General features: G+C 37.1%; 2 pseudogenes; both read left to right on the top strand.

The window, feature by feature from the left end:
* The first annotated feature begins 3,272 nt into the window (after positions 1 to 3,272).
* On the top strand, positions 3,273 to 6,475 carry LOC113093171 (matrix-remodeling-associated protein 5-like; annotated as a pseudogene).
* Positions 6,476 to 7,484: 1,009 nt separating this feature from the next.
* LOC113093168 (matrix-remodeling-associated protein 5-like) lies at positions 7,485 to 13,290 on the top strand (annotated as a pseudogene).
* Positions 13,291 to 13,531: the final 241 nt, after the last annotated feature.

Below are 13,531 nucleotides of genomic sequence, written 5' to 3'. Positions count from 1 at the left end.
TTAGCGGAAGTCTTATGACAATGGTAATCTCAAACCACTACTTAATGGTTAAGCATTATGTTATTTGCTGAGTTGTATGTACAGTTGGACATTATCACATTACTGACCAGTGCACTGTTCATAAATCATACACTTTTTTTCTTTCTATTTTTTTTCCCTGTTTTACTAACCTTGTCTGCTGTCATAAAAATGTAAAAACCAGTAACTTTCACAGGATACACAGAATACCAGAAAAGGGAAGAAAAAAACTCAATTTGATTTAGGTACAATAGTCCATGAACCAAAATTAGTCACACACCCACAAATGACAGCATGTGACAGATGCTGTTGACAACCAAAGAAAAAGAAAAGAAAAAATAATTAAATTTGTCTTTCAGTTTGCAAATACAAAAATCTTGCTGGTTTTGAACCTATAACCTTTTTATTCCTTTAATAGACAAGCATATCCACCCAAGGTTGGCAAAAGAGCACAATCATATTGTGCTTTTTTGAAAGTGAATAATTAAATAATTTTATGACTAATTGATTTGATTCGTTTTTGTAAACAATGCTTTGTCACTGGCAATTAGTCTCTCATGCATTAATTATGTTTTAGAAAATAAGCTCTTGTGGCCTTTTAAAAGTTCATGGAACAACAGCTGTAGACAGAGCAGATGGGAAAAAGATAACCGAATGTTAATGTCTGAAACAGAATAGGGGCGTGAAGGAGACACACTAAGATGGGTATATAGGTGCATATGCATGCACTCATTAAGGTGTTTAAAAATGAGAAAACAAATAGTGAGAAAGAGAATAGCAGAGTTAAGAGAGCAAAGGGCAGGCACAAGAACAAAGAGAAACATCATGAAAGAAACAGCTTCAGCTATAGCCCAGGTAATGGAAGAAGAGAGAGGATGGTTGTCAAGTCTCCCAGCATTCCCTCCCCCCTGTACAGGCCAGCTAAGAGGAGGAGTGTAGATGGGAGTTAAGCATTTCTCCAGATGTAGTTGACTGCTGCTCCTGGAGTCTGACTTTCTCCAGATAAGCCTTGATTACTCCCAAAAGTTCTTGCTCCTTTATATACAAGGATAATCAAAACTACGGAACTTGAGTGAGTCATCTGCAAACAATAACACACTTCGTCCTCACCTGTAACAATTTCTCAACTGAAACTTTGAGGTAAGATGCAATATTTCGTTCCAAGATACTCAAGTTGAGATCTGTCTCAGCATCTAATTATCAGTAATAGCATTCCATTATTTCTTAAGAACTTTCTTGGTCATAAATATTCCACTGCATATTGAAAAGTTCACTGTAGTTCCCCTTGGACATTAGGGAGAACTTTGTGGTTTCATTAGAATCTAAGTTCATCCTATTCAAATAAATTCATATGACCTAGCATATTAAACAGAACTGAGGCCTGAGCAGAAGTTAACTTCAAAAGATGTGTTGAGGTTTGATGATCGTTAAATATCTTTGATAGAATTATGCATGAGTTCAGTTAATATTTTAAAAGTGAAGTAAATCTATCTGAGGTCCAGGGCAAACAGCCAGTATTCTACTGTAATTCAAGCCACCAAAGATCAATTTGAATTAATTTTAACATAAATTATGCCCTCAAAAGTCAAAACAGAACTAATCTGTATAAAATGTTTATATTACTTGAGACTCTTTCCTTTGGAAGTTATGAGACATTTGTAGTTGTGATTTATAGCATTAACTACCACTAGAATCTTTCTACAGGAATTTTATTATGTAAAATATTAATGTACGGTATTACCGTTAATGCAATGAGTTTAGAGGTGGAGTGCAAGTAGCTTTCTGTGTAACAGTTAGGTCAGTCATAATGCATTTAAATACCAACAGGGGCCTCACCATCTTTCTGTGCCTTGAATCTAAATATTCCTTTGTTTAGGAAGTGCAGCAATTGTCTTCTTCCTCTTAAAAGTAGTTTGTGTAATTAATATTTGGATAAGTTGCCAGTTTGTGGTAGGAAACCCATACAATGCTCTTCCTGAGACAAACACTTGAGCAATGGTTCATTTTATGTGGGCTCCAGCAGCTCTGTGGGGGAGGACAGATACTACACTTAAAAATAACATGACAATAGTTGTTGTATATAAAAATAATAAAAAAAAATTAAATAAAAATAGAACACTCTATCCCTCCTCAGTTCCTCATTCCTCCATCCTCCGATCGAGCTCAGCCTTCTTGTAGGACATCTAAATTTTTCTCATTGCATCGCAAGGATCGAGGAGTGAGGAGGCGTCCACAGGAGCTATAAGCGAGAATACACAGGTGTACACATTGCAGGAGTTTTTTTTTTATTGAAAAACTTGATAAAAGTTGAGAAGCACCCTTAGTCAAATTACATCACAATTTACAGATTAATATTAATAAATATTAAATTATCTGGTGAAACAATGTGTACTTGTGTTATTTTTATTATGTGGATTACATTAGATAAACTAAATTGATACATAATATGTTTATTGAATTACAATTTTTCTCTTAAAGAGACATCAGTGATTAAAAAACTCACGATAGACTAACAATACATAAGTACCCTTGAGCAAGGCACTGAATCCTCAATTGCCCCCCAGGTGCTGGAGCAAATAGCTGCCCACTGCTCTGGGTGTGTGTCCACGATGTGTCTGTATGTATTCCCTACACACTGCCATTTGTGTGCACTTGGATAGGTTAAATGCAGAGCACTAATTCCGAGTATGGGTTACCATAATTGGAAAACGTCATGACTTTCACTTTTTTTTTCTTTCGCGTATTGTGATTTAGGCTAACATTTTTTTCCACAATCTTTGCTTACTGCAAAGCTATAACAGCACTGGCACTGGCTAAACTGGATCTTCAGATTTGCAATCCTGTGGCAACTGGAAATGCTCATACGCCACGGAAATTATATCTCCTCTGTCTCTTCTAGATCCTTTTACCACCTCCGTTCCCTCCAGGTACAGTATTAATAAATATTGATATGAGATGCATATTAAACAGAGTATACTCATCTACTGTACTGTATAGCATCTTTGTGCCTCTATGTCTCTATAAATTATATGTATTTCTCTCTCTCTCTTTCTCTCTCTCTCTTATATCAAATATATATATTTGAGATACATGACTTTGAAATTGCATTGGCATATGATTGATGTTCTTTATTGGCACAAATACTTAAGTTAAAACAAAAACAAACTCAAATGACCCCAGCTTGTTCGAGGGCTTGACCAGCCTTGTACGGCCTTGTACGGCTTCATTTAGACCCACAACATCATTGACTTCATTGAGCCTTTTTCATTTAATGGACTCACATCATTAAAGCTATTGCAACTGGAGGGGAACAAACTGCAGGATCTCCACTCTCACACATTTATTACAGTCTCAGTCCTGGTCACATTTTGGAGTTCAGGACTGCTGCATCTGCACCTGGCAGACAACCAACTAGAATACATGCTGCCAGGAACTCTGCAGTGCTTAGACAGGCTAGAAGTTCTCTCTCTGCATGGAAACCCATGGGCTTGTGACTGCAACTTATGCTTGCACTTGGAGTCGGATGAAAAACATGAGGGTAAAATTTCTTTGATTGTATTTTCCAACCTTTGCACCACTCACTCAGAATTGTATGTAATGGCATTGAATAAAATCCCATTGCACACAAATATATAGAACATCACATACATATATCATTTATTCAGAATTGTTACATTTATCATCACTGTCCTAGATGCATTGTACTGTTAAATACAATTTAAGGTTGAATAAGTGCAGTTGACTCTACTGACTGCAAATAGCTGAAAGGAAAACAAAGAAATGTTATTTACATTATATCCCTCTCTTTCTAGGAGTTATTAAGTGCAAAAATGAGCTTAACTCATGCTGGCAACTGTGCTGCATGTGCCTCACCAATGCCTTTGAACAACAGCCAGATCTTGAAGCTTTTCACCCTACATCAGGACCTTGAATGTCCTCTAGGCCACCTGATCTTCATTCTCTCTGACAGTCATGGGAATCAGGCACACGTTGCTTGTAATGTAACACGTCCTGTTGAAGAAACCTCCATGGTGTGGGACCCAGTGAGGAGAACATATGAGATTGCTGTAAATGTGACTCTATAGACATTTCTGGAATGTGATATCGATAGAGATGCTCTTCAGAACCTGTGGAGGTTGGTTGCCTACTACTACGAGAGACCAGCAATTTTGGAACAGGGAACCAGACTTGGGAATTCTTCAAAGGTGACTTTTCAGTACTCTCAAGCAAACACCATATTATACAGAGCTCAAATGACATTTAACAGCCTGGCTTTTACAACCAATGGTCACCCCTCAGCTGAAAAGGCACAAAACAACAACTAAAAAACTGGTGTTGAAACTTTTTTATATAAAAGCAAATCATTGGATCAATATGATCCAAAGAGGAGCCCTGGCGAGAATCCAGTCAGTACTAGAACACGCTGAGGTCAGTCTGGATTGTACCGAAAACTGATTCTCATAAATTAAGGTTGGAGAATTACAGGCTAGTTGTCAAAAATGCAAGTATTGCAGGCTCTGGACTGTATCATTGCTTTGTGAGAACTGACACTAATATGGACATTGTCACCTATAGACTCACAGTCAGAATGTGTCTCTTAAGTCCCAATGATTTAAATGGAAAGAAGATATCTGTGGAGGATGGGGACACTCTTAATCTTCAGTGTTTAGTAACTTCTCCTCATCCAATTGAGACAAGATGGCTCCTACCAAACAATCAGATTCTCAAAGCATCAGACATGAAAGGGAAAGGAAGGGTGTATGTACTACAGAACAACACTCTGATAATCAAAAAAGTGACTTACAAGGATGCTGGAGAGTACAGTTGTTTAGCAGCTAACCTTTATGGGGCTGATATGTTATCTCATCTAATTGTTGTTACTAGTGAAAAGGAAGAAGCAAAAAGAGGTGTTACGGTATCCAAGGGTGAACTACTGCTCTTTGACAGCGAGGACAAGCCAAGTGATTATAGCATTTCAGATTTAACTTTACAGCACATAGACTCAACAACAATACCTGAACATGAGACTCAGCTGGTAAAGCACACAATAGAAGAGAAAATAAAGGCTAGCAATAATTCCATCTGAAACCAAAGTCGAAGATTCCCATATAGGCAGCCTAGGCCTCCATCACATAGACCACGTCCAAAGAGACCAAATTTCACCATAGCTCCCTCTACAGCAGTGCCATTCATTCACTCTCTAGTCAAAACATTGATACCTAAAAGCAGTGTATCAATGACCACCAACTCTTATACTTCAGCCCAAAACAAAGATGTTACAGCATCAATGACTTCCGAAGTTTCTCCTGCACAGTACTGCCCAGTAACTGAAAGCTTAGCCATGGGAATCACAGAGGATCCTCTCAAAGTGCCTATGACAACATTCAGTAAAGTTCAAACATTGGAGAAGCTTAATGAATTTGAAGGCAAAACAAAACGCACTGAGTCCAGCTTGAAAGTGCAACATCTCTGCAAGAAAATGAAGCAGTCCCTGCTACACTTGCTACTCCAAGACAGATCAACAGGTAAGGAGATGAAAACAGACAGATCATTTTGAGAACTGAGAGCCAGGCAAATGAGGATAAGACAAGCAGATCTAATCTTTAAATCAGCAACATAAATCCTCCAGAAACGAAAAGAGCACATGTGACTGAGAAACCAACCTTAACTAATATGGACCGAGAAAGAGTTTACAATTGGGCAATGCATCATGAATGAGTACCTATCCACCCCTGGTTAATCAAAAAGTATACACCAAAAAAACAAATCTCAATTATACCCCATCCTTACACTCAGTCTCCCTTCTAGCCCACAGTTCATAGCTCTAAGCACCACCACTCCCAAGACAAAACTTGGCATTTCCTACAAACAGAAGGCAGGGGTGAGGGGGTCACCAATCGGCCTGAAATCACTGCTGAAACAGCAAACCCCTTAGCTTACATGTATATGTCGGGGTCAGGGATAGCTTCTTGTGTATGTGACCACTTACTTCAATAGACTCAGAAACAGATATAGATAGTCTCAGCTTGATGCATATTGACTAGCCTAGCTGGGAAAGCTTGTCACTTCTAAGCTAAGGACATATCATGCCTGTGATTCCCCCATCCATCCTAGCATATACAAACAAACCAACCTCCACAGTTAGCATAGCATATGGTAGTCGCTGGCACTACAGAACAAAGAAACTGAGCACTGCCATTCCCTTTCCAAACCTGATGGGCAATGGCATCAAAACCCAGGATCACAGCAACTGAATCCATTACTGTATCTGCTCTAGCAGAGACAAATGTACTCCTGTCATGTAGATCATATGGGAACCCCAAACCTATTGCTTCATGGACCAAAGTTTCAACAGGTCAGGTGATTCTCCATTACATTTTATGTAATATATATGTAATATGTAATACATTATGTAATGTGTTATCTTTTATCGATGCATCTATCTGAATGGATGTTTATACCCACCCCTGGGAGAACCACATTTCTTAGGCCAACTACATTAGACAAATGAATCATGCACATAACATACATAATTTCCATTTGGTATAAATTTAGATAAATGATAACCATAAAAATATATAGACACATTTCTAATGTAAGCATTGTTATTGCAGCTTCTCTCCAAATTTTTATTTTTATTTTTTATTTTTTATTTTGGAGTGCAAACGAATCAAGTCAAGTCTTTATTTATATAGCGCTTTAAACAAAATACATTGTGTCAAAGCAACTGAATAACATTCATTAGGAAAACAGTGTGTCAATAATGCAAAATGATAGTTTAAAGGCAGTGCCTCATTGAATTCAGTGATGTCATCTCTGTTCAGTTTAAATAGTGTCTGTGCATTTATTTGCAATCAAGTCAGCGATATCACTGTAGATGAAGTGACCCCAACTAAGCAAGCCAGAGGTGACGGCGGCAAGGAACCGAAACTCCATCGGTGACAGAAAGGAGAAAAAAACCTTGGGAGAAACCAGGCTCAGTTGGGGGGCCAGTTCTCCTCTGACCAGACGAAACCAGTAGTTCAATTCCAGGCTGCAGCAAAGTCAGATTGTGCAGAAGAATCATCTGTTTCTTGTGGTCTTGTCCTGGTGCTCCTCTGAGACAAGGTCTTTACAGGGGATCTGTATCTGGGGCTCTAGTTGTCCTGGTCTCCGCTGTCTTTCAGGGATGTACAGTTCCTTTCTATGTGTTGATCCACATTGAGACACATTTCTAATATAAGCATGATTGTTTCTCTCTATGAGAGCATACATGGGATGTTCTATTTTTGGAGTGCAAATGAAGCCAAATTATCAGCATGTGCTAATTATGAAAATTACTGCAGCTATTTGATGACATAAATATTTGTAAATACTGAATAAAAGGAAACTGTAATTCTGTGTTTGAATAAGTGGTTGAAAGGCTGCAATCAGTAATACTTGCAATGAAAAAATTGTGTATACAACACTTCCATGTTTGGCATCGAATGGATAATGTCATACAGGTAAATGTGGTTGGTTAAATTAACAGATACATTTGTATTGTCCTAGAGTTCAATCTACAGTGTTTTCAAATGGTAGGCTACATTTGTGATTAAGAATGTCAAGCTGCAAGACAGAGGCCAGTACCTTTGCACAGCTCAAAACAAATTGTGTTCAGACCGCATTGTAGTTATACTCGTTGTCCAAACTCAGCCTCCAGAGTTTAAGGGCAAGAGATGTCTCAGTGTTTCTGGGAAACCCAGTCAGCTTGGAATGTACTGCGGTGGGTAAACCAGAAGCTCAGAATTCATGGATTCTTCCAGACAGGGCGTTTGTGTGAGACATTGGTACCCTTGACCGAAGAGTATCACTTTTTTTTAAAATGGAACACTGAGTATTCATTCAGCAAACTTTTCTAATAAAGGTGATTATAAGTGTATTGCCAGCAATGCAGCAGGAGCTGATACACTCACATACCACATTCATGTTGCTGCTCTACCTCCAATAATTGATGAGGTTTCACACGAGACTATATTTATGAATGCTGGAAGAAACGTATATGTAAATTGCTCTGCTAAAGGAGAGTTTTTGCCTGTAATTAATTGGGTTCTCCTTGATGGTTCACAAATTAAGCCCAAACAATTTATTGTAAGCAGGATATTTATTTCCCCAAATGGAACCCTTTATATAAAGAAGGTCAATCCTAATAATTCAGGGAGATATGAGTGTTCAGCAATGGTGCAGATGGATGTTAGGCAAGAGGCTCCTGGCCCCTGGAAAGGCCTATATCAGCAACACAGTGCCATGGCAACATATAGATCCACAGTTTTCCTGCATTGTCCAGAGTCTATAGGTTCCCGCACAGAGGTACAGTCTGGAGATTGCCATCTAAAATAATTCTGGAACATCAATACAGGGGGATGTTTAATGGTTTTGAAGACAAGCTAAATGTATAAATGCTATATATATATTTGACAATTTATTCAATTAAAATAATGATAAAATAATTTTGTGTGTGTATGTGTGTGTGTGTATGGGAGCTTGTTTCCCTTTTAAAGCACCCCATACAGAGAGATTATTTAAATCCAGGGATCACTGCTTTATTGTCATTTTTCCTTTATTAATACTTTACTTTTTCTCTTTTTGGCATTTATTGGTTCACACTGCTCACACCATGCAGTCTGACACACACTCTCAAACTCACAGCAAGCCAACTTCATGACTTGTGTAATTCAAACAATGTATGGTGTAGATCAAACAAGCAGTCTGTCTCAGACTGGAAAACCCATACAACCCCTGCTGATCCAGACAATACAGTAACTGAGCGAGACACAAGGGCAATTTGTCTACTTCAGATGTTTAGTCATCTATAGAACAGGCTACTTAGATGCTTAGGCTACTTAGCAGTTAGATAACAATTACATTTAACATTAGTCACTCATTATCTTGAACTAAAATTAATAAAAATTAAATAGTTCAAACAATAATTGTTCAACAGTAATTTAATGAAGAACCAATAGGAGCAAAGCAACTGATGATTATCATGATGGTGTGTGTGTGTGTGTGTGTGTGTGTGTGTGATTTATGATGAATTTGTATAATGATATGGGTAGAACAATGTAAACATATTTTATGAGGACATTTCATCATAGTCCTCATAAATAAAATAGCCTTAAAAACTTACTTAACAATGTTTTATTAAAAATCAAAAAATGAAGGAAGTTATAGGTAAGGGTAACGGTGAGGGGAGAGAAAATACAGTTTCAATATAAAAACCATTACACTTATGGAGAGTCCCCCCTATTGTTAACTAGTTAGCCTATATATGAAATATATGCAATGTAAATAATTATCTCGTCACATGTTTATCTATGTACTACTGAATATAAAATCTATTACTGAATATAAAATTGCATACATTATGATATATAAGTTCATGTATTTTCACATATTTTTTAATATATGAAAAACTGCAATTCCTAATTTGTTATTCAGTATATTGTAATAAATTAACAGTGTTAATTTAACACACTATATAATACTGTATATTTTCAATATATATCATTGAATCATTTAATATATTAATCCTTCATGTATAAGGAAATATATTTTGTATACGTAAGTGTCTGCCCCTGGTCCGCGATTTCTGCCGAGGTAGGATATTAATATTTTTGATCGTGGATGATAAAAACGTCGGACTGGGGGTAAAACCTGTACTGATTACGAGGGCCCCAAAGGAAGAGAGGGCCCTTGTAAAGTCTGGAATATATATTTTCGGGGGGGGGGGCCCGGGATCTTGTGCAGTGCTGCACGGGACACTGCTCTTATTCACAAAATAATTGTAATTTTTTATTTTTTTTGCATCTGCTTTAAAGCCTCACTGATTATTTAAACGTTTCATTCGTGTGCTTTTCTGATGTGCGTTTTTAGCACAATCAAAGCATGGCACGAAAACGAAAAAGCCCGTCAACATGTGCCTGTTTACTGAACTAAATTATGCTTTGTGCTAATACTGTAAAAACACACACGGTTTATGTATAGACTTTTATTTTAGACATATAGTTGGATATGTCTAAAATAAAAGTAAATAACTGAAAGAAACAGATGCATGTCTGTTTATTAAGATGCGTGCATGTCTTAAAGGGACAGTAGGCTACATGCTGCCGTGTGAATTAAATGGATAGTTCACCCCAAAATTTAATTTCTGTCATTGTTTATCTTTAACATGTTGTACCAAACCTATATTAACTTCTTTCTTGTGCTGAACACAAAATAAGATATTTTGAAGAATATGTGTAACCAAATAGTTGCTGGTTCAAATTGACTTTGATATTAGGAAAAATATATGTCACTGTGGACCAGCAAAATACCTTCAAAATACTTTTTTGAATAACGTATGTTTAGCAGAAGAAGGAAACTCATTCAGGTTTAAAACAACTTTTAAGTGAGTGCATGAAGGTATATATATATATGAACACTATTTTCATTTTTGGGTGAATTATTCCTTTAATGTTAATAAAACACCAAACACAAATAGAAAAATCACTAGATACTCTTTGACTGAAAAACTTTAATACAGTCACTTTAATAGGAATCAATGTATATAGTGTTTTATTTTTATATTTGTTCATTCAATTTTTTTTATTTTTTTATGTTTTTCAATTGTGCCCTTGTAATGCCATTTCACCCCTGCCCCTTGGGAGGTCTGTGCTCGCCACTGATATCACATATTTTGAAAAAAAAGAACATCACAGACTTGATTTATTTATTTATTTAAAACATCACAGAGTTTATTTATTTATTTATTTATTTATTTATTTATTTATTTATTTATTTATTTATTTTTATTTAATGTCTCACTTGTCTCTTATTATCCATTCGGACAAGTAACATTTGAAAGGTCATAAAAAAAAAAGGAAATGCACAATGTGCAGGCAGCTTCAGAAAAATTCTATGAGCTCTTTTATTCCATTATAGTTAATTTAAATTGAAGAGTTCAGGTGTCATAAAAAGATGTAAACAATTTCTCCCTTTTTGTTTTCAGTCCACAAAGACACATCACTGCTTTCCCCAGTGGCACATTGAGAATTCTGAGACTGACTGAGAAAGATGGAGGCAATTATCTGTGCATATATCAAAGACCAAACGGTGAGGACATGGAGCTGTTCCAAGTAAAGGTTCTCATGAGGCCACCAAAGATAGAGAACACTTGGGCACAACATAAAAGTGTTGCTAACGGAAATAACTTCCTGGTGGACTGTGTATCTTCTGGCCTTCCAGACCCTGAGGTTTCATGGAGCCTCCCAGATGGCACCATGATCAACAATGCGAGGGGATGACAGCAGAACCCGTAACTGGTGCTATATCATCTTTGGGAATGGAACACTTTTGTTGCAACAAATGGGAAAGAAGGATGAAGGCAATTATACATACTACGCTAAGAACAACTGGGGGAGGATGCAATGAAAGTAAACATCCAAGTGGTGCCAAACTCATCCCATATATCTTCTAAAGAGCAGGTATCTACTGTACGTGGACACCTTTCGGGCAATCAGCTCAAATGATTACTTTCATCTGGATCTCACCAAGGAATGAAAAAATCCCTTCATCGTCAGTCAAATACCAAATCCTAAATGATGGGACTTTGATCATAAAAAAACTGACCTTGGCTGATCAAGGAAAGTATGCCTGTGTTGCACGGAACCCAGCTGGAGATAACATCAAAAATGTGAACCTTCTTGTTGAGGTTAAAGGCCCGCAAATTAAAGGACACCGTGGGCGAAGAGAGAATACAATTTTAGCAGTGTTTTACCAGACCTTGCTCCTGGACTGCAAAGCAAAGGATATGCCTGAACCACAAATCACCTGTACCACACCTTACGGCATGTCTCTACCCACTCCATATTTGGGAGGTAGGTTCCAAGTCCACAGGAATGGCACTCTTGAGTTGAGAGACATTCGAAAGACTGATGAAGCAGGCACGGATTTATGGGTGGCCCACCCAATCAGATTATCTGTGTGTGACCTGAACACCAGTAAAAATGTTTGATAGCATTTGGTTGTTTGCCTTGTGAATATATAACACATAGCATACCTGGTTTCTTCTGTTATGATTCTTTTTGTGTGCAGTGCATGACTGATCCACGACTGTAGGCTACCACAAACACATACTCACTATGTGTATATTTCAAATCCAGAAGTTATCAGAAACTTTTATTTAAAAAAAAAAAGGTTTGTCAGCATCTCTTTGTTCATATACACTCTTTAATAGACATTTAAACACAATTTAAACAACGTATTATTCAGCGCTACTTATATAGATTTTTGTATTAAGTTGCTCAAACAAGTGGTAAAATATTTAACCATGTAGTACTTACATTAAAATCGCAAAACATTTCAAATTAAAAATTAAAATTGACAAAAACAGCCGACTATCATGTCTTTTCTTTTGCATTTAAGTTTTAATACAATAAATATTGCATGTCACAAAGAAATATTTTTTTCACCTCCACCATGAATGAGACGTTGTTCATTATGTCTCCTTGTTGAAGTAAATTTTATTTTTCCTTGCTTTACCCCAGTCCTAAAGTAAAAAAAAAAAAAAAAAAAAAATGACTGTGTAGAAGAGTATAATTAAATTAAATGCATTTATGGTGATATTGCTACATTTTATTTAATTAAACGCATTTATGGCGAGATTATTATATTTTCATGTCAATCTGTGTTCATTTTGACCACGAACCATGCACTGTCAGCCTGTCACTTTAATTCAGCGCGTGTAGCACATCAGAAATAGGCTCGGTGCAGAAACGATCTCTGCACTGCACCGCGCATGGAATGGATCGCCGGACCGCAACCGCGCGCAGTGTGAAAGCTCTATAATACGGAGCCCGGGAATCAGGTGTATAAGATTAAAAACCCGAGGCCCATCCGTGTATTCACCAGGTCCACCTATTAATGATGATCTGTATCCGCCACTGTGATGAAGGTTGGTTCCTGTGCATAGCCAAGAATTACCTAGGGGAAGCAAGTCTGGCAGTTGACCAGGAAATTGCATCATATGCTGAAATGCCAAGTTTTCCAGTGTCAAACATAGAGATTGTTCCTCTCGAAGCAGATGGTGATGACATATTTTTGGAGTGTCGTGCCACAGGAAAACCAAAGCAAGAGTTTCTGTGGATTCTACCCAATGGAACAGCACTGAATCCAGGCATGAAACTTCAGCGGTTCATTCACTGCCTGGAAAATGGGACTTTACACATCAAACAGCCAGAAATACCTTTGGATCCTCAACATTGTCATATCCAGTGAGTGTTTCCACCTCAAATCACTCATGCTCCACCTTCAATAACCAGAGTTAAATTTTAAAAACCCAATAAATAATATATACATATATATATATATATATATATATATATATATATATATATATATATATATATATATATATATATTGTAACAGATATGCAGGTCATCGATTCATGGGTTAAATTCAGGCATACAAATGAAACCCTTTTTGCACTAAATGCCTGGCCTGGCGCCAGCCTGGCTG

Source organism: Carassius auratus, unplaced genomic scaffold (assembly GCF_003368295.1).
Source record: "Carassius auratus strain Wakin unplaced genomic scaffold, ASM336829v1 scaf_tig00214902, whole genome shotgun sequence".
Taxonomy (NCBI): Eukaryota; Metazoa; Chordata; class Actinopteri; order Cypriniformes; family Cyprinidae; genus Carassius; species Carassius auratus.
The sequence above is the reverse complement of the archived record's forward strand: the minus strand, read 5'-3'. Positions and strand labels throughout refer to the sequence as shown.